At 46.8% G+C, this 21,438-nt stretch overlaps 1 long non-coding RNA gene across 1 annotated transcript; it reads right to left on the reverse strand.

Moving 5' to 3' along the window:
- Positions 1 to 8,443: 8,443 nt before the first annotated feature.
- Positions 8,444 to 14,320, reverse strand: LOC119976289. The gene is made up of 2 exons (XR_005462903.1): positions 12,974 to 14,320; positions 8,444 to 9,154 (listed from the first exon to the last, which is right to left on the reverse strand). It is a non-coding gene; the product is annotated as an uncharacterized LOC119976289 (long non-coding RNA).
- Positions 14,321 to 21,438: the final 7,118 nt, after the last annotated feature.

Below are 21,438 nucleotides of genomic sequence, written 5' to 3' on the forward strand. Positions count from 1 at the left end.
GGGACTCGCGATATTTGGGGTTGGGGTGGAGCCGGGAGTGCAGGAGGCGAAAGAGGCCGGCGTGCTGGCCTTTGTGTCCCTAGTAGCCCGGCGGAGGATCTTGCTACAATGGAAGGATGCGAGGCCCCCAAGCGTGGAGACCTGGATAATGACATGGCAGATTTTATTAAGCTAGAGAAGGTCAAATTCGCGTGAGAGGATAGGTACAAGGATTCTTTAGGCGGTGGCAACCTTTCCTCGACTTTCTGGCTCAATGATAGGGTACTGGGACAGCACCAGCAGCAACCTGGGGGGGGAAGAGGGGGGGGGGGGGGGGGAAGGGGGAGACGATGACTATGTTTGCTTATTTAATTTTAATTTATTTTTAAGTTCTCTTGTTGTTCACTGGGTTTGGGGGGGTGGGGGGGATGTGATACATGCGTTGATACGGTCTTGGGGGTGTTACAGTTATTATGGGGTTATTTAGTTGCTTTTCATTGTTTGTTGTTATATTTTCTGTAAAAGATTCCAATAAAAATTATTTTTTTTTAAAACCGGATGTCTGGAGGGACACGCAGCTGCTCCTCCCAGGATCTGACTCTCACTTTGTGTGTCCTCTGAAAACCATCCGCCTCCAGTAGGCCCCCATAATCACCTGTTGCCGAGCAGAATTCTCCAATAATGGGGCTATGTCCCATGCCTGCGTAAAAACGCGCGCAAATCACTCGGGACTTTCCTGAAGAAAGTCCGGAGTGATTCACTTACCTGGAAGGGGCTAACAGGGCCCCGGAGTGCTCCGCGCAGCTCCGGCTGCCGATGCGAGGCCCTGTACTTCCAGTCGGGGGTCCGCGCATGGTGGCGGCCTGTGTTGGTCACCCTGCACGACATAGCGGACCAACACCAAGAAGATAGGCCCCCCACGGATCGCGCATGCCTGTGGATCGCTGGCCCCTGATCGATAGCCTCGCCGTCCTGGAGGCACCCTCCCCACCCCCATTAATGTTCCCCCCGCCAGGGTGGCTATGGACTGAGTCCGCAGCCACCATGCTGAGTGCCCGCCGGGTGGAAACATGAGAGAGCCACGCCGGTGATAATTCAGCCAGCTGCACTTGGAGAATCACCGCGGAGGCCTCTTTCAATGGCCCCCGACTGGTGGCGATTCTCCGGGGACCGGAAAATCGTGTGAGCGGCATCGGACCTGATCTCGGGTTTGACGTCCATTCTCCGCCCCCACGCTAATTGAGATTTTGGCGCAGAGGCTCGGAGAATCCCGCCCATGACCTTTGACGAATTCATTGGCCACCAGCCGGTCAGGTGGCCAAACGAACTAAATCCCTCTGATCTCTCGCGTGCCAAAAAGTCTGAGTTTTTCTGTTCAGAATCTAAACCTCATTCACACAGTGTACCATTTTGCAACTTTTAAGTTCCTCACTTCCTCTGCTTGACCTAAAGGTATATGTCCATTAAATATTCAAATGATAACCACAAAGTAAAAGAAATGGGAAATAAGGGAAGCAACAGGAAGGGCCCTTACACATGTGAAACACACCGTGTCTGAGTCTCCAGGTAGCTAATTCACCCACCCAGAATGTCAGCTGAGCACTGCAATCATGGAGGAGAAACGTGTAAACGGATTCTCAACACTCACTCTCTGTCAAGCCAGAAGTATGGCAGCATGAAGGATCCTTGTCTAGGTTTTCAAAGGGAGCCCTAACCAGATTTCTCGATATTCTGGAGGGGAGGCGGGCCATGTTATATCCTCGTGTTGGCAGGACACTCTCAAGAAATATCACCAATCCTGGCTGGGATGCGGTGGCAGCAACAGTGAGTGCAAGCAGCATGACCAGGAGGACAGAGTCCAATGCCGAAAGAAGATGAATGATCTCTGGTGCGCTGCAAGAGTAAGTTCCCACCCATCTCCCCTAGCATTATTATCATCCATCACACCCAGAACGTCACCGTTAACCCACTTACTGCCACCTCCCAACATCCAACCTCCTAGCATCATCCTCAAACCTCTCCTGCCCCCGGCATTCCTCATCACAACCCCTTTCATTTTTAAAAATACATTTACAGTACCCAATTATTTTGTTTTTCCCAATGAAGGGTCAATTTAGCGTGGCCAATCCACTTACCATGCACATCTTTGGGTTGTGGGGGTGAGACCGATGCAGACACAGGGAGAATGTGCAAACTCCACATGGACAGTGACCCGGGGCCAGAATCGAATCCGGGTCCTCGGCTGCGTGAGGCAGCAGCGCCACCGTGCTGCCATATCACAACTCGTTTCTGCCTAGGTGCAGTGCCCACATGCCAATTGCCCACCAGGTGTTCAGCTCACTATGTCCTCTTTGAGTTCCTGCAGAAAAAGATAGCCCGTAATAGGAGGGAAACTCAAGATTATCACTGCCTTCCAGGATAGGGCATAGAGCTTGTGGGGGAGGGCCGTCACCGACCGTAAGGTTGGCCTGCACCAGAGAAGTGAGGATCCACTGCACTTACATCCAGATGACATGTCTCAAGTGAGTTCCCAGAGCCTTCTCCATGACATGTACTAAAAACATTTCCCTTGTCTTGCAGGAACACCATCCGATGAGGCCGGGCCATCAACGAGCACAGCCGCCCTCAACCCTGGTCAGCACCTTGGAGATCTCTGAGGGGGACACCGAAGAGGTGTCACAGCTATCACCCACACAATCCACCATCGCAGAGACCAGCACCTTGATGAGTGAACTTACCAGGCAGGTTTCTGTGTCACTATCTGGTGAACACTACACAGCTCCACACATCAGGTGGAGGCAGGAACGTCCCAGGGATTGGGCAGTTGGAGGTCTGCTGGATCCTAGGACCCAGCTATGCCCGGGTGCCGTGCCTCAGGATGATTTCCTCCCTCAGCTGCTAGAGATACAGGTTCTTTGCAAGTGTTTTCCTATACAATGCATGATGTAAACCTAATTGATAGTCATATTTTACATTGATAACTAGTAGCAAATGACTGGTATAAGTTAATTTCTTGCAATCAAATCTGAACTATAATTGTATGCATAATCCTTGAATCATGGCTCTGTGATATGCCTACTTGGAACGCCATCAGCTATGCTGTAACTTGCAATAAAGGCCTCATTTGTAACTCCAAGAGTCTTTGTCTGGTTTCTTATGAGTGGGAGAGTGAAGAACAGCCAAATAGCTGTACTTTTTCTCTGCAACACCTATCCTTATTTGAATGCAGTGAAATATTCTTCTGATCAAGTTCAATTTGACAAGAAAAAGAAATGTGCCAGTTGAAAGTAAATCAAGCCACAGGATCCACATGCACCCCAATTCATTGTTAGAAGTCAAATGTACTCAGAATAAAGTTCTGCAGTGCATTTGCAGATGTACAAAAGGAGAAATAGTTCACAAGTAAAATCAGTCTGCAAAATTACCTTGAATTATCCAATTCTGAATATCTGTTTTTGGGGAACAATATTCACAGGCATCTAGAATTGTATCAATACTCAAATGTCAAGTACATATACAAATTATCTGGACTTATTTCAGACACCTGAATCCTAACAAAACTAAGGTCCTTTTTACTGCAAAATTATCGACTTCACATTGGAGAGATATAATTGAAGGCAATTGATATGTATACCTGTCTTCTCAAAGATAGAGCTTATCCATGTCTTAAACACAGAAGAAGCAATAAAATGCAATGATTGCAATGCACTGTGAAGTGATATATGGTGAAAATAAATTTTAAAACTACAAAATAAAATGTTATAGAATTGAAATATTTTGTTTTCAAATTGGATGTCTTATTATTTTCATTTGGATTTTTTGCAAGCTCTAAAAATAGACGAGTTGCAGAAGCCCTGGATGTGTTTCAAGTTCGCAGTCAGCAGCTGTTAAATTTGTTGTGTGCAATATTGGCAGACCAACATGCTTAATTTCTCCTCCGTAATAATAAAAGAAAGAGCGGCAGATATTTTCCCATTCAGTTTTGTTTTCATACTTTTTGAAGTGTCACTTATTTTGTATATTCCAGTTTCAAAACAGGAATGTAAATTAGCAACTGGTCAGTGCACAGATGACATTAATGTTTGTGATTTTAATCCTGGGAAATAATTTACAATTAATCAGGGAATAATTGTTTGTCTAGTATAGATTTTTTAAAAGGTTATAAAATTTACTAATACGAAGAATATATTTATATATATATATATATATATAAACGTTCAATCAGCTTACATGGCTAGAGTTTGGAGCAGAATGATTCCAATGGTATAGGTTCAATCCCCTTATCAGCTGTGGTACTTCATGAGGGCAGCACGGTAGCCTTGTGGATAGCACAATCGCTTCACAGCTCCAGGGTCCCAGGTTCGATTCCGGCTTGGGTCACTGTCTGTGCGGAGTCTGCACATCCTCCCCGTGTGTGCGTGGGTTTCCTCCGGGTGCTCCGGTTTCCTCCCACCGTCCAAAGATGTGCGGGTTAGGTGGATTGGCCATGATAAATTGCCCTTAGTATCCAAAATTGCCCTTAGTGTTGGGTGGGGTTACTGGGTAATGGGGATAGGGTGGAGGTGTTGACCTTGGATAGGGGGTAGGGTGCTCTTTCCAAGAGCCGGTGCAGACTAGATGGGCCGAATGGCCTCCTTCTGCACTGTAAATTCTATGTTAAAAAAAAAGGCCTACCTCTTTCCCGTGCCCCATGTTTGGTGTGGAGTGGTGCCCTTTGAGCTATTCAATCAACTCTCTCTCGCTCATGGTGAGAGGTGTTTATGGTACTTCGTGGACTATGGCTGGTTGCTGGTGGCTCATTATAAATTATTTAATTTGTGATCTTTTTATACAGCTTCTACAATACCTGAACAAAGTGAAATTTAAAGGCAAAATTGGAGAGGACATATAGTTTGATGAAAATAGATGTGTAGTTGCATCATATATTCTAAATTGGCGGCTGGATATGAAGGCAATGGTCAGTATGTAAATATTGGGACATATGACGCATCTTCAGAAGCAGTGCAGGAACTTAAGATTAATGAAGAATCACAGTAACTAACATTTTAGATGATTTACCTCACTTATATTTGCAGCAATTATAAATTACACATTTTTTACATTTGTGAGATAAAGTTATTAATGCACAAATATAAGTGCAATATTTTTCACTTTTATGATGGTGGAGTTGTTTCATAAATTAATTTAAACAATGATGCAAGATTTCCCAATATAAATAATGAACGGAAATATTAGAACAGGTGTTAAAATCAGTATAGGGAAATTTGTCCCCCAAGTACCAGAAAAGGAGTCAGGAAAGGACAGTTAATTTGCTGTTTTGATTACATTCCATGGGCTGATGGTGAAATAAGCAACCAAACCGGTGAGAGGATTAAGAGCATAATTAAATCAACATTTAAAAAAAATCATTTTTATGTGATGTGGGAATGATGAGCTAGGCCAGCATTTGTTGCCCATCCCTAATTGCCCAAAAGATGGCAGTGAGTTGCCTTCTTAACCAACAGCAGTCCCTGGGGTGTGAGTACACCCAATGTTGTTAGGGAGGGAGTTCTAGAATTTTGACCCAGCGACAAGTGAAAAAATGACAATATAGTTCGAAGTCAGGGTGCTGTGTGGCTGGAGGGGAACTTGCAGTTGATGTGTTTCTATGCATCTGCTGCCTTTGTCCTTCTAGATGGTAGTGTTTGTGGATTTGGAAGATGTTGCCCAAGGAACCTTGGTGAGTTCCTGCAGTGCATCTTATAGATGGTACACACTGCCGCTGCTGTGCATCATTGGTGGATGGAGTGAATGCTTGTAGAAGGGGTGCCAATCAAGCGGGCTGCTTTGTCCTGGATGCTGTTGAGCTTCGAGTGTTATTGGAGCTGCACTCATCCAGAAAAGAGGGGAGTATTCCATCATACTTCTGCCTTGTAGGCAGTGGACAGGCATCGGGTATCAGGACGTGAGTTACTCGCCGTAGGATTCCTAGCCTTTTATCTGCTCTTGTAACTACAGTATTTATATGGCTAGTCCAGTTCAGTTTCTGGTTAATGGTAACCTTCAATATGTTGATAGTGGAGGATTCAGTGATGAGAATGCCATTGATATCAAGTGGTGATGGTTTGATTCTTTCTCTTTGGAGATTGTCATTGCCTGGCACTTGTGTGGTGCAAATGTTAGGTGCCACTTGTCAGCCCAAGGCTGGATGTTCTCTAGGTTTTGCAGCATTTGCATGTGGACTGATTCAGTATCTGAGGAGTTTTACAAATGGTGCTTAACATTTTGCAACCATCAGTGAACATCCCTGCATCTGACCTGTTGTTGGAAGAAAGGTTATCGATGAAGCAGCTGAATATAGTTGGGCCTGGGACACTACCCTGAGGAACACCTGCAGTGATGTCCCGGGACTGAAATGACAACAATCAAACCCATCTTCCTTTGTGCAAGGTATGACTCCAATCAGTGGAGACTTTTCTCCCATTGACTCCAGTTTTGCCAGAGCTCCTTGATTTGATACTTGATCAAATGCTGCCTTGATGTCAAGGGCAGCAACTCTCACCTTACCTCTGGCAGTCAGCTCTTTTGTCCATGTCTGAACCAAGGCAGTAATGAGGTCAGGAGTTGAGTGACCCTGATGGACCCAAACTGATGAACAGTGAGCAGGTTATCATAGAGTTTACAGTGCAGAAGGAGGCCATTCGGCCCATTGAGTCTGCACCAGCCCTTGGAAAGAGCACCCTACTTTTAAAAAAATATATTTTTATTCCCCTTTTTCACATTTTCTCCCAAATTTACACCCACCAACAATAAACAATAATCAGTAACAAATATGTCAATCCCATATCAATAATAACGATCCCAGCCTCCCACCAAACCCCAAACATTAGCCCGAATGTTTACATAAAGGAATCAGGAATCACCCATTGTCACCATTAACACACAGTCCCCCTCCCCCAAACCCTCACACCCACCTTCCCCAACTAATGTTCGATGTTATCCAGTTCTTGAAAGTGCATAATGAATAATGCCCATGAATTGTAGAATCCCTCCATCCTTCCCCCAAGTTCAAACTTAAACCTTCTCAAGAGTCAAGAATTCCAACAGGTCCCCCCGTCACGCCAGGGCACAGGGTGGAGAGGCTGCTCTCCAACCCATCAGGATCAGCCTTCGGGTGATCAACGAGGCGAAGACTACAACATCTGCCTCCGCACCTGTTTCCAACCCCGGCTGGTCCGACACTCCGAATATGGCCACCTGAGGGCCTGGGTCCAGTTTCACGTGCACCACTTTAGAGATTACCCTAAAAACCTCCTTCCAGTAATCCTCCAGCTTTGGACAGGACCAAAACATATGATCGAGATTAGTGACCCCCCCCCCCAGCAACATTCACACACATCTTCTACTCCTTCAAAAAATTGGCTCATCCTCACCCTTGTGAGGTGTGTTCTGTATACCACCTTCAGCTGTATCAGCCCCAACCTCGCGCATGAGGTGGAGGCGTTCACTCTCTGGAGAACCTCACACCAGAACCCCTCCTCTATAACCTCTCCCAACTTTTCCTTCCACTTTGCTTTGATCCCTTCCAGTGGTGCCTTCTCCTCTTCCAAAATAGCTCCGTAAACCACCGTCACTACCCCCTTCTCCAGTCCCCCTGTCGTCAGCACCTTCTCCAGCAATGTGGAGGCCGGCTTCACCGGGAAGCTCTGTATCGCCTTTCTGGCAAAATCTCAAACCTGAATGTATCTAAACATTTCCCCCTACTCCAGCCCATACTTCGCTTCCAGCTCCTTTAATCCTGCAAACCAACCCCTGAGAAACAAATCTTTCAGTGTCTTAATCCCCTTCTCCTCCCATTTCCGAAAATATCCATCCCACTTCCCTGGCTCAAATATGTGGTTCCCCCGAATCGGCATTTCTCTTGACCCTGCCCCCAACCCAAAGTGTTGGCGAAACTGCCTCCAAATTCTCAATGAAGCTATTATGACCGGACTCCCTGAGTATTTCCCCAGAGCCATCGGGAGCGGTGCTGTTGCTGGTGCCTTCAATCCCGACCCCCTCCACAAATTCTCCTCCATTCTGACCCACTGGGAATCAACCCCTTTAACCCAGCTCCACAACTTCTCCATATTCGCCGGCCCGTAATAATACATCAGGTTTGGAAGACCCAAACCCCCTGCCTGCCTTCCCCTCTGTAGCAGCACCTTTCTAACTCTGGCCACCTTCCCTCCCCATATGAACGAAGTAATCATTCCTTCAATCTCTCTGAAAAATGCCTTTGGCAGGAAAATCAGCAGGCACTGGAAAATAAACAGAAATCGCGGCAACACGTTCATTTTATCCGCCTGTACCCGACCCGCCAGTGAAGAGCACCCTACTTAAGCCCACACCTGCTCCCTATCCCTGTAACCCAGTAACCCCTCATAACCTTTTGGACAAGGGCAATTTCACAAATGATACACCATCAATAACACATGACGAGTGATGAACGTAAATGAGGCTTTAATACACTAAACAGCAAGCCTCCTGCCTCTGGACCGGAACTGGGTCCTGTGGCTGAGACTTGCCACTTTTATACAGAAGCCCGAGGGGAGGAGCCACAGGCGGAGCAAGCCTGGGCAAGCCCAAGCATGCACAATACATATAATGCAATAACATGGTTTACCACATTCACCCCCTGTTTAAAAAAAGATTCCGGCGGGGGTGAAGTGGTCTTAAAGGTCAAGTCTGTCGGGAGCCTTGACCTTCCACCGTGATTGCCTCAGTCCCGGCTGTGGTGTGGGCGCCAGCATCGAGACCTGCGCGTCCAGGAGCGTGTTGTCTTCTTCTTCAACCAGATGTTGAGTCGGTGAAGGGGGGGAAGGGGCGGTGTATGGTTGGGACGTGGTGGTGCTTGTCGCCGGTGGGCCTGAGGGTGTCAGTTCGTGAGGGAGGTGGGCAGGGTTGGGGGAAGACGGTGTAGGGTGGAGGGGTGATGGTGATGGTCATCGGGAAGCCTGCAGGAGCCAAATCCAAGAGGGAGAGCGTGTCCTGCCGCCCGTCCTGGTGTGCCGCGTAGGCACATTGGGGGTTTGCATGGAGCAGCAGGACCTTCTCGATGAGGAGGGCGGTTTTATGGCTCCTCGCATGCTTCCGAAGAAGGACGGGCCCCGGAACGGTCAGCCAGGACGGAAGCGAGACCCCGGAGGTGGACTTCCTGTGGAAGGCAAACATACATTCATAAGGAGTCTCTGGTTTAGTGGCTTTACATAGGAGCGACCAGATGGAGTGAAGCGAATCGGGGAGGACCTCCTGCCAGTGGGAGACTTTTCGACCGTAGGGCCAGAAGGATGGCCTTCCAGACCGCCGCGTTCTCCTTCTCCACCTGTCTGTTTCCCCGGGGGTTATAGCTGGCCGTCCTGCTGGAGGCGATGCCTTTGCTGAGCACGAACTGACGCAACTCGTTGCTCATAAAAGGAGGAGGAGCCCCGATCACTGTGGATGTAGGCGGGGAACCCGAACAGGGTGAAAAGACGGCAGGGCCTTGATAATGGAGGCAGAGGCCATGTCAGAGCAGGGGATGGTGAAGAGGAATCTGGAGTACTTATCAATAATGTTGAGGAAGTACACGTTACGGTCAGTGGAGGGGAGGGGCCCTTTGAAGTCCATGCTGAGGCGCTCAAAGTGGTGGGAGGTCCGACCCATCGCTCTCCACTTGGAATGGGATGGATTCGTCCACAGCATGCATCGCGGCTTTCGCAATATCTGCTTTGATGCGATTGAAGGCCAGTCGGGCCTCAGCCGTCAGGGGAAAAATGGTGGATCTGATCAGTGGACAGGCCTTGCCTGCATAGTTGGGGACCCACTGGGCGTAGTAAGAGACGAACCCCAGGCATCTCTTCAGGGCCTTGGGGCAGTGGGGATGGGGGAGTTCCAGGAAGGGGCGCATGCGGTCGGGGTCGGGCCCTAGGACTCCGTGTTCCACAACGTAGCCAAGGATGGCTAGGTAGGTTGTGCGGAAGACGCATTTCTCTCTAGGTTAGGTTCAGGAGTTTAGCGGTGTGGAGGAAGCGCCGGAGGTTCTCATCATGGTCCTGCTGGTCATGGCCGCAGATGGTGACGTTGTCTAGGTACAGGAACGTGGCCCGCAGCCCGTAGTGGTCAACCATTCGGTCCATTTCCCTTAGGAAGACCAAGACCCCACTGGTGACGCCGAAGGGAACCCTGAGGAAGTGATAGAGGCGGCCTTCTGCCTCGAAGGCAGTGTATTGGCGGTCCTCTGGTCAGATAGGGAGCTGGTGGTACGCAGACTTCAAGTCGACTGTAGAGAAGACTCAATGCTGCGCAATCTGATTGACCATGTCAGATATGCGGGGGAGAGGGGTACGCATCGAGCTGCGTGTACCGGTTAATGGTCTGGCTATAATTGATGACCATCCGGTGCTTCTCCCCAGTCTTGACGACTACCACTTGGGCTCTCCAGGGGCTGTTACTACCTCAATGATCCCTTCTCGGAGGAGTCACTGGACCTCCGAACTGATAAAGGCCCTGTCCTGGGCACTGTAGCGTCTGCTTCTGGTAGCGACGGGCTTACAGTCCGGGGTGAGGTTTGCAAAGAGGGAGCATGGGGAAACCCAAATGGTCGCGAGGCTACAGACAGTGAGGGGGGGGGGGGCAGGGGTCCGTGTGAACTTTAAGACAAGGCTCTGGAGATGGCATTGGAAGTCAAGCACCAGTAAGACCATAAGACCATAAGACATAGGAGCGGAAGTAAGGCCATTCGGCCCATCGAGTCCACTCCACCATTCAATCATGGTTGATTTCAACTCCATTTACCCGCTCTCTCCCCATAGCCCTTAATTCCTCGAGAAATCAAGAATTTATCAATTTCTGTCTTAAAGACACTCAAGTCCCGGCCTCCACCGCCCTCTGTGGCAATGAATTCCACAGACCTACCACTCTCTGGCTGAAGAAATTTCTCCTCATCTCTGTTCTAAAGTGACTCCCTTTTATTCTAAGGCTGTGCCCCCGCGTCCTAGTCTCCCCTGCTAATGGAAACAACTTCCCTACGTCCATCCTATCCAAGCCATTCATTATCTTGTACGTTTCTATTAGATCTCCCCTCAACCTCCTAAACTCCAATGAATATAATCCCACGATCCTCAGACGTTCATCGTATGTTAGGCCTACCATTCCTGGGATCATCCATGTGAATCTCCGCTGGACCCGCTCCAGTGCAGGTATGTCCTTCCTGAGGTGTGGGGCCCAAAATTGCTCACAGTATTCTAAATGGGGCCTAACTAGTGCTTTATAAAGCCTCAGAAGTACATCCCTGCTTTTATATTCCAAGCCACTTGAGATAAATGACAACATTACATTTGCTTTCTTAATTACGGACTCAACCTGCAAGTTTACCTTTAGAGAATCCTGGACTAGGACTCCCAAGTCCCTTTGCACTTTAGCATTATGAATTTTGTCACCGTTTAGAAAAAAGTCCATGCCTCTATTCTTTTTTCCAAAGTGCAAGACCTCGCACTTGCCCACGTTGAATTTCATCAGCCACTTCTTGGACCATTCTCCTAAACTGTCTAAATCTTTCTGCAGCCTCCCCACCTCCTCAATACTACCTGCCCCTCCACCTATCTTTGTATCATCGGCAAACTTGGCCAGAATGCCCCCAGTCCCGTCATCTAGATCGTTAATATAAAGAGAACAGCTGTGGCCCCAACACTGAACCCTGCGGGACACCACTTGTCACCGGTTGCCATTCCGAAAAAGAACCTTTTATCCCAACTCTCTGCCTTCTGTCTGACAGCCAATCGTCAATCCATGTTAGTACCTTGCCTCGAATACCATGGGCCCTTATTTTACTCAGCAGTCTCCCGTGAGGCACCTTGTCAAAGGCCTTTTGGAAGTCAAGATAGATAACATCCATTGGCTCTCCTTGGCCTAACCTATTTGTTATCTCTTCAAAGAACTCTAACAGGTTTGTCAGGCACGACCTCCCCTTACTAAATCCATGCTGACTTGTCCTAATCCGACCCTGCACTTCCAAGAATTTAGAAATCTCATCCTTAACGATGGATTCTAGAATTGTGCCAACAACCGAGGTTAGGCTAATTGGCCTATAATTTTCCATCTTTTTTCGTGTTCCCTTCTTGAACAGGGGGGTTACAACAGCGATTTCCAATCCTCTGGGACTTTCCCTGATTCCAGTGACTTTTGAAAGATCATAACTAACGCCTCCACTATTTCTTCAGCTATCTCCTTTAGAACTCTAGGATGTAGCCCATCTGGGCCCGGAGATTTATCAATTTCAGACCTTTTAGTTTCTCTAGCACCTTCTCCTTGTGATGGCAACCATATTCAACTCTGGCCCCCTGACTTTCCTGAATTGTTGGGATATTACTCATGTCTTCCACTGTGAAGACGGACGCAAAGTACTTATTAAGTTCCTCAGCTATTTCCTTGTCTCCCATCACTAGATTACCAGCGTCATTTTGGAGCGGCCCAATGTCTACTTTTGCCTCCCGTTGTTTTTAATGTATTTAAAGAAACTTTTACTATCATTCCTAATGTTACTGGCTAGCCTACCTTCATATTTGATCCTCTCCTTCCTTATTTCTCTCTTTGTTATCCTCTGTTTGTTTTTGTAGCCTTCCCAATCTTCTGACTTCCCACTACTCTTTGCCACATTATAGGCCTCTCTTTTGCCTTGATGCATTCCCTGACTTCCTTTGTCAGCCATGGCTGCCTAATCCTCCCTCTGATAACCTTTCTTTTCTTTGGGATGAACCTCTGCACTGTGTCCTCAATTACTCCCAGAAACTCCTGCCATTGCTGTTCTACTGTCTTTCCCACTAGGCTCTGCTTCCAGTCCAGTAATAGGGCCGCGCAAAGATGGGGGAGGACGTAGAGCCTAACGTTGGTGTACTCTACACCTTGTACAGTAAGGGTCGCGACACAGTGCGTGGGATCCGGAAGCCAGGGAGATTTTCTGGTTCGCAGGTAGGATGGGGAGGGAGTAGCGCCTTACCGTATCTGGATGTATGAAGCTGTCTGTGCTCCCGGAGTTGAAAAGGCAGGTCGTCTTGTGCCCGTTGATCCGGACGGTCATCGTGGACTTCATGAGGTGGTGCGGCCGGGACGAGGCGACTGTCGGAAGGCGGTTAGTAGGCTGGTCGGAGATAGCGTCGGCCAGCGTATGGTCGGGTGAGCTGGGCGCCCGGTAGGCTGCGGAGTGGTCCCAAGATGGCAGCCCTTGTGAGTCACGCGTAGCGGGTGGCATCTGCGATGGTGTCCAAGAGGGCGGCCCCCATGGGTCGCGCGTGGCGGGTGTCAGCGGTGATGGCGTCCAAGATGGTGGCCCTGGCGAGTCGCATGTGTCGGTCAAAATTAAAGATGGCGACCCACACAGGTCGCACATGGTGGGTGGCGCAGCAGCTGGGGGCGGCCCCAACAAGCAGCAGGCAGCGCTGCTGAGCCTAGAAGGCTTAGGGGGGGAAAATCAGGCCTGGCAGGCTTTTGCGAACTGGCCCTTCTTTCCGCAGCCGTTATAAGTTGCGTTCTGTGCCGGGCAGCGTTGTCGGGGGCGATTACTCTGGCCTCAGAAGTAGCACCTCAGGCCTCCGGCGTTGGCGGGCCACTGCACGGCGCAGGCTTGTGTCGCACCCAGGTCGGTTGATGGCTGCGCCCACGAGGGTACCGCGCGGTCGGAGGTGTAGGCCCCCATGTTCTGGCAGGCCACCTCCAGCGAGTTGGAGAGTTGTACTGTCTCTGGGAGACCGAGTGTCCCCCCTTCTAGTAGATGCTGGCAGATATAGTTAGAGTTCATGCCCGCGACATAAGCGTCTCTGATCAGCAGCTCCGTGTGCAGGGTAGCCAATGTCGCCTGGCAGTCACAGTTCCGGCAGAGGAAGCGCAGGGCATGCAGGAATTCTGCGAGTGATTCCCCAGGGCGCTGCCATCTCGTGGCAAGGAGGTGCCTAGCATATACCTGGTTAACAGATTTCACGTATTGTCCTTTTAGCAGCGTTACTGCTTCCGCGTACGAGGGGGCGTCCCTGATGAGGGGAAGGACCCTTGGGCTCACCCATGCATGGAAGACCTGCTTCTTCTGGAGGTCTGTGCGGTCTTCGTTGAAGGATGCGAGGTATGCCTCGAAGCAGCTTAGCCAGTGTTCAAACGTTTCTGTAGTGTCTTCTGCTTGTGGGTCCAGTTCCAAGCGATCAGGCTTGAGTGATGAGCTCACGTTGAGGAGTTTAGTGTATTAAATTGATACACCATCAATAACACATGATGAGTGATGAACGTAAATGAGGCTTTAATACACTAAACAGCAAGCCTCCTGCCTCTGGACCTGAACTGGGTCCGGAGGCAGAGACTTGCCACTTTTATACAGAAGCCCGAGGGGAGGAGCCACAGGCGGAGCTCACAATACATATACTGCAATAACGTGGTTTACCACAGCAAAGCCGATCCATTTTGGACTGTGGGAAGAAAATGGAACACCCGGAGGAAACCCACGCCGACATGGGCGAACCTGGGACCCTGGAGCTGTGAAGCAACAGTGCAAACCACTGTGCTACTGTGCCACCCCCGTTATGCTAAGGAAATGTTGCTTCATAACACTGTTGATGATCCCTTCCATTACTTTACTGATGATTGAGAGTAGACTGATAGGGCAGTAAATGGCCAGGTTGGATTTATCTTGCTTTTTGTGTTCAAGACATACTTGTGCAATTTTCCACATTGCCGGGTAGATGCCAGTCAAATTCCAGAGCACAAGTCTTTAGTACTACTGCTGGAGTATTGCCCGGGCCCATATCCTTTGCAATATCCAGTGTGTTCAGCCACATCTTGATGTCATGTGGGGCGAATTGAATTGACTGAAGACTGATATCTGCGATGTCTGGAGGAGACGGAGATGGATCATCCATTCGGCACTTCTGGCTGAAGATTATTGCGAATGCTTCCACTTTGTCTTTTGCACATATGTGCTGGGCTCCTCCATCCTTGTGGATGGGTATAGTCGTAGAGCCGCCTCCTCCAGTGAGTTGTTTAATTGTCCACCACCATTCACGACTGTATATGGCAGGACTGCAGAGATTAGGTCTGATCCGTTGGTCGTGGGATCGTTCAGCTCCGTCTATTAATACACAACACTAAAGCTTAGTGAATTATGCTTGACCCAGAATAGTACAACAAGTGAGTATTGGTAATTCCCTGCATTATTATAGTTTAATTTATTACATAATGACATTTTAAAGATCCGTTGACCTTTTCTAATATAATTAGTGCACAATGCTAACAAATGTGTTGCATGATAATATTGCATGTAAATTAATGAAAATGAATTTGTTAATGCATCTTTGTAATAAGCTTGTATTTCCTGACTCATGGGACCTATTTGTTTATGTATATTAGGGCCTCCCTTTCATCAGCTTTGTTTTCATTACCACAACAAAAATATCATATAGGTTTTATCAGCAAGGTTTAAAGAATATTACTACAGGAAAAATATTTCCAATGCGTCTTCCTTTACTTTCCTCTTACTGCTCTTTTGTTTAAAAAAAAGTTGTGTATTTGTAATGGATCAAATAATTCAGTATTATATTGTACCACATCCAGTAAAATGAGTTATTGTTCTTTGGTGTCATGCTTGGACTCAAAGAACACTGCACAGAAAAAGATGGAGTTCAGTATTATCCCCGTCTGTGTCAATCAAAAGGTATAATTTGAACAGTAAATCAGTAGGGGCAGAGAACACCAAAATAAATCACAACTTTCAATCAGCATATAAAAATGAAAAGGCTAATATACTCTATTACTCCTCTCAATTTTCTTCCTGATGAAAGTGAGTGCACCTGCTCCCCAAGAAAGGGAGCAGCTGTTAAGTACACAATTGCCATCTAGAATTTAGGAAAATTACACACCGTAATAGAATTGAGAGTATAGCTATGTTAGAATCCCTACATTAACCTGGGTGCTTAGAGACAAATGGTCCTTACGCTTTTGGAACATTCCTCGTGTCCTAGCTCATGAAATTAAAATCTGCTCTGTCTGATGGCTATGTGGATCTTCCTTTAAATTACACTTGACACCTTCAACTCAGTTACTGATATGTACAGGCTTACAACATGAACATTTCCACAATTCAGCCAAAGAGCTTATATGTGGCTGACGTGAAAAATCAGAAAGAAGCTGCTCTTCTAAGATAGAGGTTAAAACATATTGTTTGGCCAGAATAGAGGGAACTTTGCGTATTGACCACCTTTCTACCAGCCTGGGTGCGTTCAATAATGACAATGAATGATCAAATAGAAACACAATCATTTCATAGCATTTTTCGGCTTGACTGGTGCAAAAACCCAGATCTTCAATTTCTAAAGCAGTTTGCTCACTCTGGCGTCAAGAGGTCATTCTGGAACCTCTCCAATTTGTTTTAAATGCACATTCTAATGTTTTGAGTATCAATATAATGGATCCTACCCTAAATGTGATCAGAACGTAGTCCAACATTTGCTGATGACTGGTTCTTGTTTCACTTATTCTTCTGCAATGCAGCAGCAGAGAATAATTTACCCTTTATTTGGTTTTCCAAGATACTTGGTTTCAATGGGATTCATCTTCGTGGCAGAATTCACAATGCAGAGAGGCTTTGTCACTTTCAAACCTGCTTTGCAAGCTGTATATGATCTCCGTGGTCACTGAAGAGGCACTGTTTACATTTTCATTTCAGATTTTCAGCATCTGCAATATTTTGCTTTTGTACATTCCTTCCAGGAATGCACATCTTGAAGAAATCTTGTTCTTCTTCCCAAACAGATTTCTGTTTGTCTCTTTTAATTTGATAGCATGTTTCCCATCTAATTTGACTTGGCATCTACTAAAACTCACTTTCAAAGCCATATATCTCTTTGCTCAGCAACTGGCTCCAGCTCCAACATATTCTACATAGATTCTGACTGAAATTTCATCCTTCATGTTTTGGATCTGCCCATGGTTAAAGATATCTCCAAGATGTTCAGCATTTCTTGAATTGCTGCTCTTGCTGCATCCTGAGCTTCATGCTCAATGATATGCACCACTGCATGCATGCTTTCAACCTCTCTCTTTAGAAAGACGAACTCAACATCTCAAACCTGTGCTGGTCCTCAGTTTTATTCCATTCTCCAATTTAACTAAGAATTTTATTTAGTCCTTTCAGATCTCAAGAATAACAACTTTCAACAACTTTTAGATACCAATACCCTTCTAGCTCCTTCTTCCTAATCTCTTTCCCCTGATCCAAACTATGGTTTCATTGTCCCATATCATCTTCCCCTCGCCAAGTCAAATGATCAGACCTCAGCCAAAGCCTCGGCTCTCTTTATACCTACCTCAATAAAATTTGAGCTCAGCACGATACTGAGCCCTTATTCCATTGCTTTCAATTCCACACTCTCTTCTTTGGCCCCAAAGGGGAGCCCCCTCCCACTCCATCAACTCCTTGTATATCTCCAAACTCCTCCCCTCTCCAACCCTAGTTTTTAACATCACCTTATCCTGTAGTCTCCTCAGGAGGAGGCGAGGAAAGCTAGGAACCTGCCTTCATATAAAGTCCCGGACCTGCAGTTATTGAAACCCATTCCCGCCCGGTAGCTCAAACTCCTCCTCTCATGCCTTCCAGGTCAGAAAGCCCACCTGGATAAACAAATCCCCAAATCTATTGATCCCTACCTGCTGCCACCTCCTGAAGCCCCCATCCAGCCTCCCCAGGTCAAATTGGATATTGTTACAAATCGGAGACCACACTGACACCCCTCCAATCTCGTGTGCTTCCATTGCCCCCACACCCTTAGAGCTGCCGTAGAGTACTGAGCTGGCGAGAACGGCAGGGGCGCCGTCAGTAAAGCCTCCAAACTCGTACCCTTGCAGGATGCCGCTTCCACTCACTCCCAGGCCGACCCCTCCTCCACTACCCACTTCCTGACCATCGATATGTTGGCCGCCCAGTAATAATTAATAAAGCTCGGGAGGGCCAGGCCTCCCTCTCCGCGACCCCGCTCCAGGAGTGCCCACAAAGAGGATTTATTAATAAACACGTGGAAAAGATAACTAAGGAACTACAGTACAGATGATGGCTATTAAATGAATTCCGTGAATTCACCTGGAGGTATTCTAAGTGCGACTACCTTCTTGTACGTCTTACTACCAACTGGCGAGTGTGTTGAGTCATGTGACAGATCTCTATTCCCACCAGCTGATTAGCGGTCGCGTTGCTAACTATATGCATAACTGTGCATAAGCATACCACTACAGAAGGGTCTCCTCCTCCTCCTCCTCTTTCTGTAGGACACCCTATCTTACCCACACTGCCAGAGAATTGTCAGTGAACCATGGAGTCATCGTGGATTTTGCTTCTACCATGACAACAGCAAAATTCATCTGTGGCTTTCTGTTGAGGATGCAGGTGGAGTCACTGGTAATTAGATGTTGGAGGGGTCAACGGCAGCTGGATGCATCAGGGCGCAGCTGCTGGTTGCCCTTTAAACATCGAGCCAGCATTTCTTTCGTCATCAAGTGACAATGCAAGTTCAACATCAAAGCCCATTCCAGCTGCTGAGTGATCATCCACCCTAGCTGGTGCGGGATTTCTACTTGAACGGGAGACAGAATTGGATGGCTGTTGCACCTGCTTCTGGTTTTGCCTTCTCCTTCTCACCATGTCCTGTACATTCCTGGCAAGTGATTCAATTTAGTACTACTTTCAATTTGATATGCTGTATTTGTTACGACCCTGCGGTCAATTCCAGCCCCACAGGCTCCTGAGTCATTAAGCAAGTGAATTAACCAATAATGCTTATAAAAACTCCCCAAATCCGTGGCCCTTGGCTGCCTAATAATTACAGTTACCAGGTTTATAAGTTCAAACACAATTACTGTTTATTTATAACAGGAATAAAGATTAAATTTGCAGCAATTATAATTGGATAACACGCTAGCCTACTATCCCTTTAACTGCCCCACTCGCTACCCACGCAGAAGACAGACAAACAGAGGGGTAGAAAGAGGTAAAAACAATAAGGATTAAAGTCAAAAGATAAGAGACTTTGCTTCAGATGACGTTTCTTCAGTAGGCTTTCCTGACAGCTTGCTGGTTAATCAAAGCCTCTGATTTACAGCCTGTAATGATCTTCGCTGTAGGTTGGAAATACTCACAGCTTTTACTGGAGGCCCCTTCACGTCACATCAGATCTGCTTTTAGTTCACAGTTTATTTCCAGGCCTCTTCCTTTCTTAACACTTTATCTCATATCAAACTGTGCCTTCAGCAAGTCATTGCAATTCCAAGAGAATGGCACCCAGACCTAATGGTGAATGAGAAAGAGTCCTCGCAGTGGCCATATAGAGAGAGTTTAGCTGGATCTCCATCCCAGCTGCAGACTCCAAAGTAAAACTAAAATGGAACCTTATGGCACTGAGAAAAATTCCAGAAGGCTAATTTCCAATCACTACTTGTTATCGGACAGGTTACAGTCTTCTGGGCCAATCATCACTGGGGCCAACCAATCTTCCATCACCAGTCTAAAACAGCAACGTTTTTTGCTTGAATTAAAGGCACTGGCCACTTTCCTTGAAGACGGATGCCCATAAATCATCCATGGATCAAAAATATAACAGCAGAAACAAAAGTGGAAAGAAGGCAATAAACGCCAACAGGAAGGACCCTTATACATTCACTACTCAATGAAGTCACAGTAAGAAGACCAAGCACAGGTTGAATGATCACTTTGTGGAACACCTTCATTCAGTCCACAAGCATGACCCCAAGTTTGCTATCATGTCATTCTAATTCTCCACCACACTCCTAATCTCACTCTGACCTCAGTTTCCTACACTGTTCCAATGAAGCTATGTAAGCTTGAGGAACAGCATTTTGTCTTTTTATCCGGCATCTTACAATGTGGCTCAGTGGGTAGTATTCTCGCCTTTGAGTCATAAGGTTCTGGGTTTCATTTCAACTGCAAAGATGAGCACAAGAATCTAGCCTGGTACTCCACTGTTGGAGGTGCGTTCTTTCGGATGAGACATTAAATCGAGGCTCTATCTTGCATGGATGTAAAAGATCCAACGGTACTATTTCAAAGAAGAACAGGTGGGTTATCCCTGGTGTCCTGGCCAATATTTATCTCCCAATCAAGAACACAAGGTTACCTTGTCATTATCGCATAGCTGCTTGTGGGAGGTTGCTATCTGCAAATTCGTTGCCATGTTTCCTACAAAAGTGACTGTACTTAATTAGTTGTAAAGCACTTTGAGATGTCTGGTGGTTGGAAAAAGTGCTCTTTAAAAGCAAGTTATTTTCAGTAATTTTCTGGACTTGGCACACCAATGTCTGATCATAACCAATGCCCCCGATTCTTCAGGTAACAGCTTTTAGTATTGATGTTTTTCCATTTAATCTCCCTTCAGACCTTTATTTGTTTATTTTGTCCCATTATTATCCCCTTTTGCCTTACACCATCATTCCTTCGATCATTTAATCTCACCCACATTCCACCCTACCACAGATTTCTCTTTTGTTCTTCCCTCTTCCTTAAATGTGGTACATCTTTAACATTTTCATGTTCTGATTAAAGGCCGTAAAACTGAAATGTTAATTGTTTCTTTCTCTACCAATGCTTACTGCCTGATCAGCTAAGTATTACCAGATTTTTGTTTTATTTCATTTTCATGTTGTCTTTTTGGACTCAACAAATTTCAAAATTTCTTAACTGGGAAAACCCAGTCAAGATTGGAAAGTGCTCCTTCCTCTCTTAACTTCTCAAAACTAAAGACGGGAGAGAATACCCCCAAAATAGATGGTATTGTACAGTGTGGTGATATGCATCACTGTAAATACACAGGGGGTTAATGTAAATGCACAACAACCGAGTAAACACTAGAGGGAGCACCAGAGACATCATGACATGCTGACATACAGCTGATGAACACATAGAATACGACACGACCAATGGGCAGTCAAAACACCCAGAGGTGACACTACCATAAGGGGGCAACCCATATAAAAGGTCAGGGCACACATGCTCTTTCTCTTTCCACAGGCGACACTCAGAGAAGGACAGGGGCAGATCAGAAGCATCACACCTGCCGCATGGCTTAGAGCAGACTGGTTAGTTAGACTGAGTTACTGTAGCAAGATTAGCAGGAGAGTCGAACTCAAGCAGGAGAATTGTTAACTGTTCAATAAATGTGTTAAACCTATCTCCAAGTCTGAACCTTCATTTGTCAGAGAATACATCAAGGAAGCAGCTTGTACTACATGAAGAAGCATAACACAACATGGTACCAGTAGTGCCCCTGTTGAATCTATATAGTTCAACTCAAGATCCGTGACTACCAGCAACAGCACCCAGGCATGATGTTCGAGATTCCGGTTCCTCAGCAGCTCAGGTACCACGGTAACCTCAGTGCCAACTGCCGTGCATTCAAGCAGAGATTTGAGATTTACATGGCA

This window comes from Scyliorhinus canicula, chromosome 13 (assembly GCF_902713615.1).
Source record: "Scyliorhinus canicula chromosome 13, sScyCan1.1, whole genome shotgun sequence".
Classification (NCBI taxonomy): domain Eukaryota; kingdom Metazoa; phylum Chordata; class Chondrichthyes; order Carcharhiniformes; family Scyliorhinidae; genus Scyliorhinus; species Scyliorhinus canicula.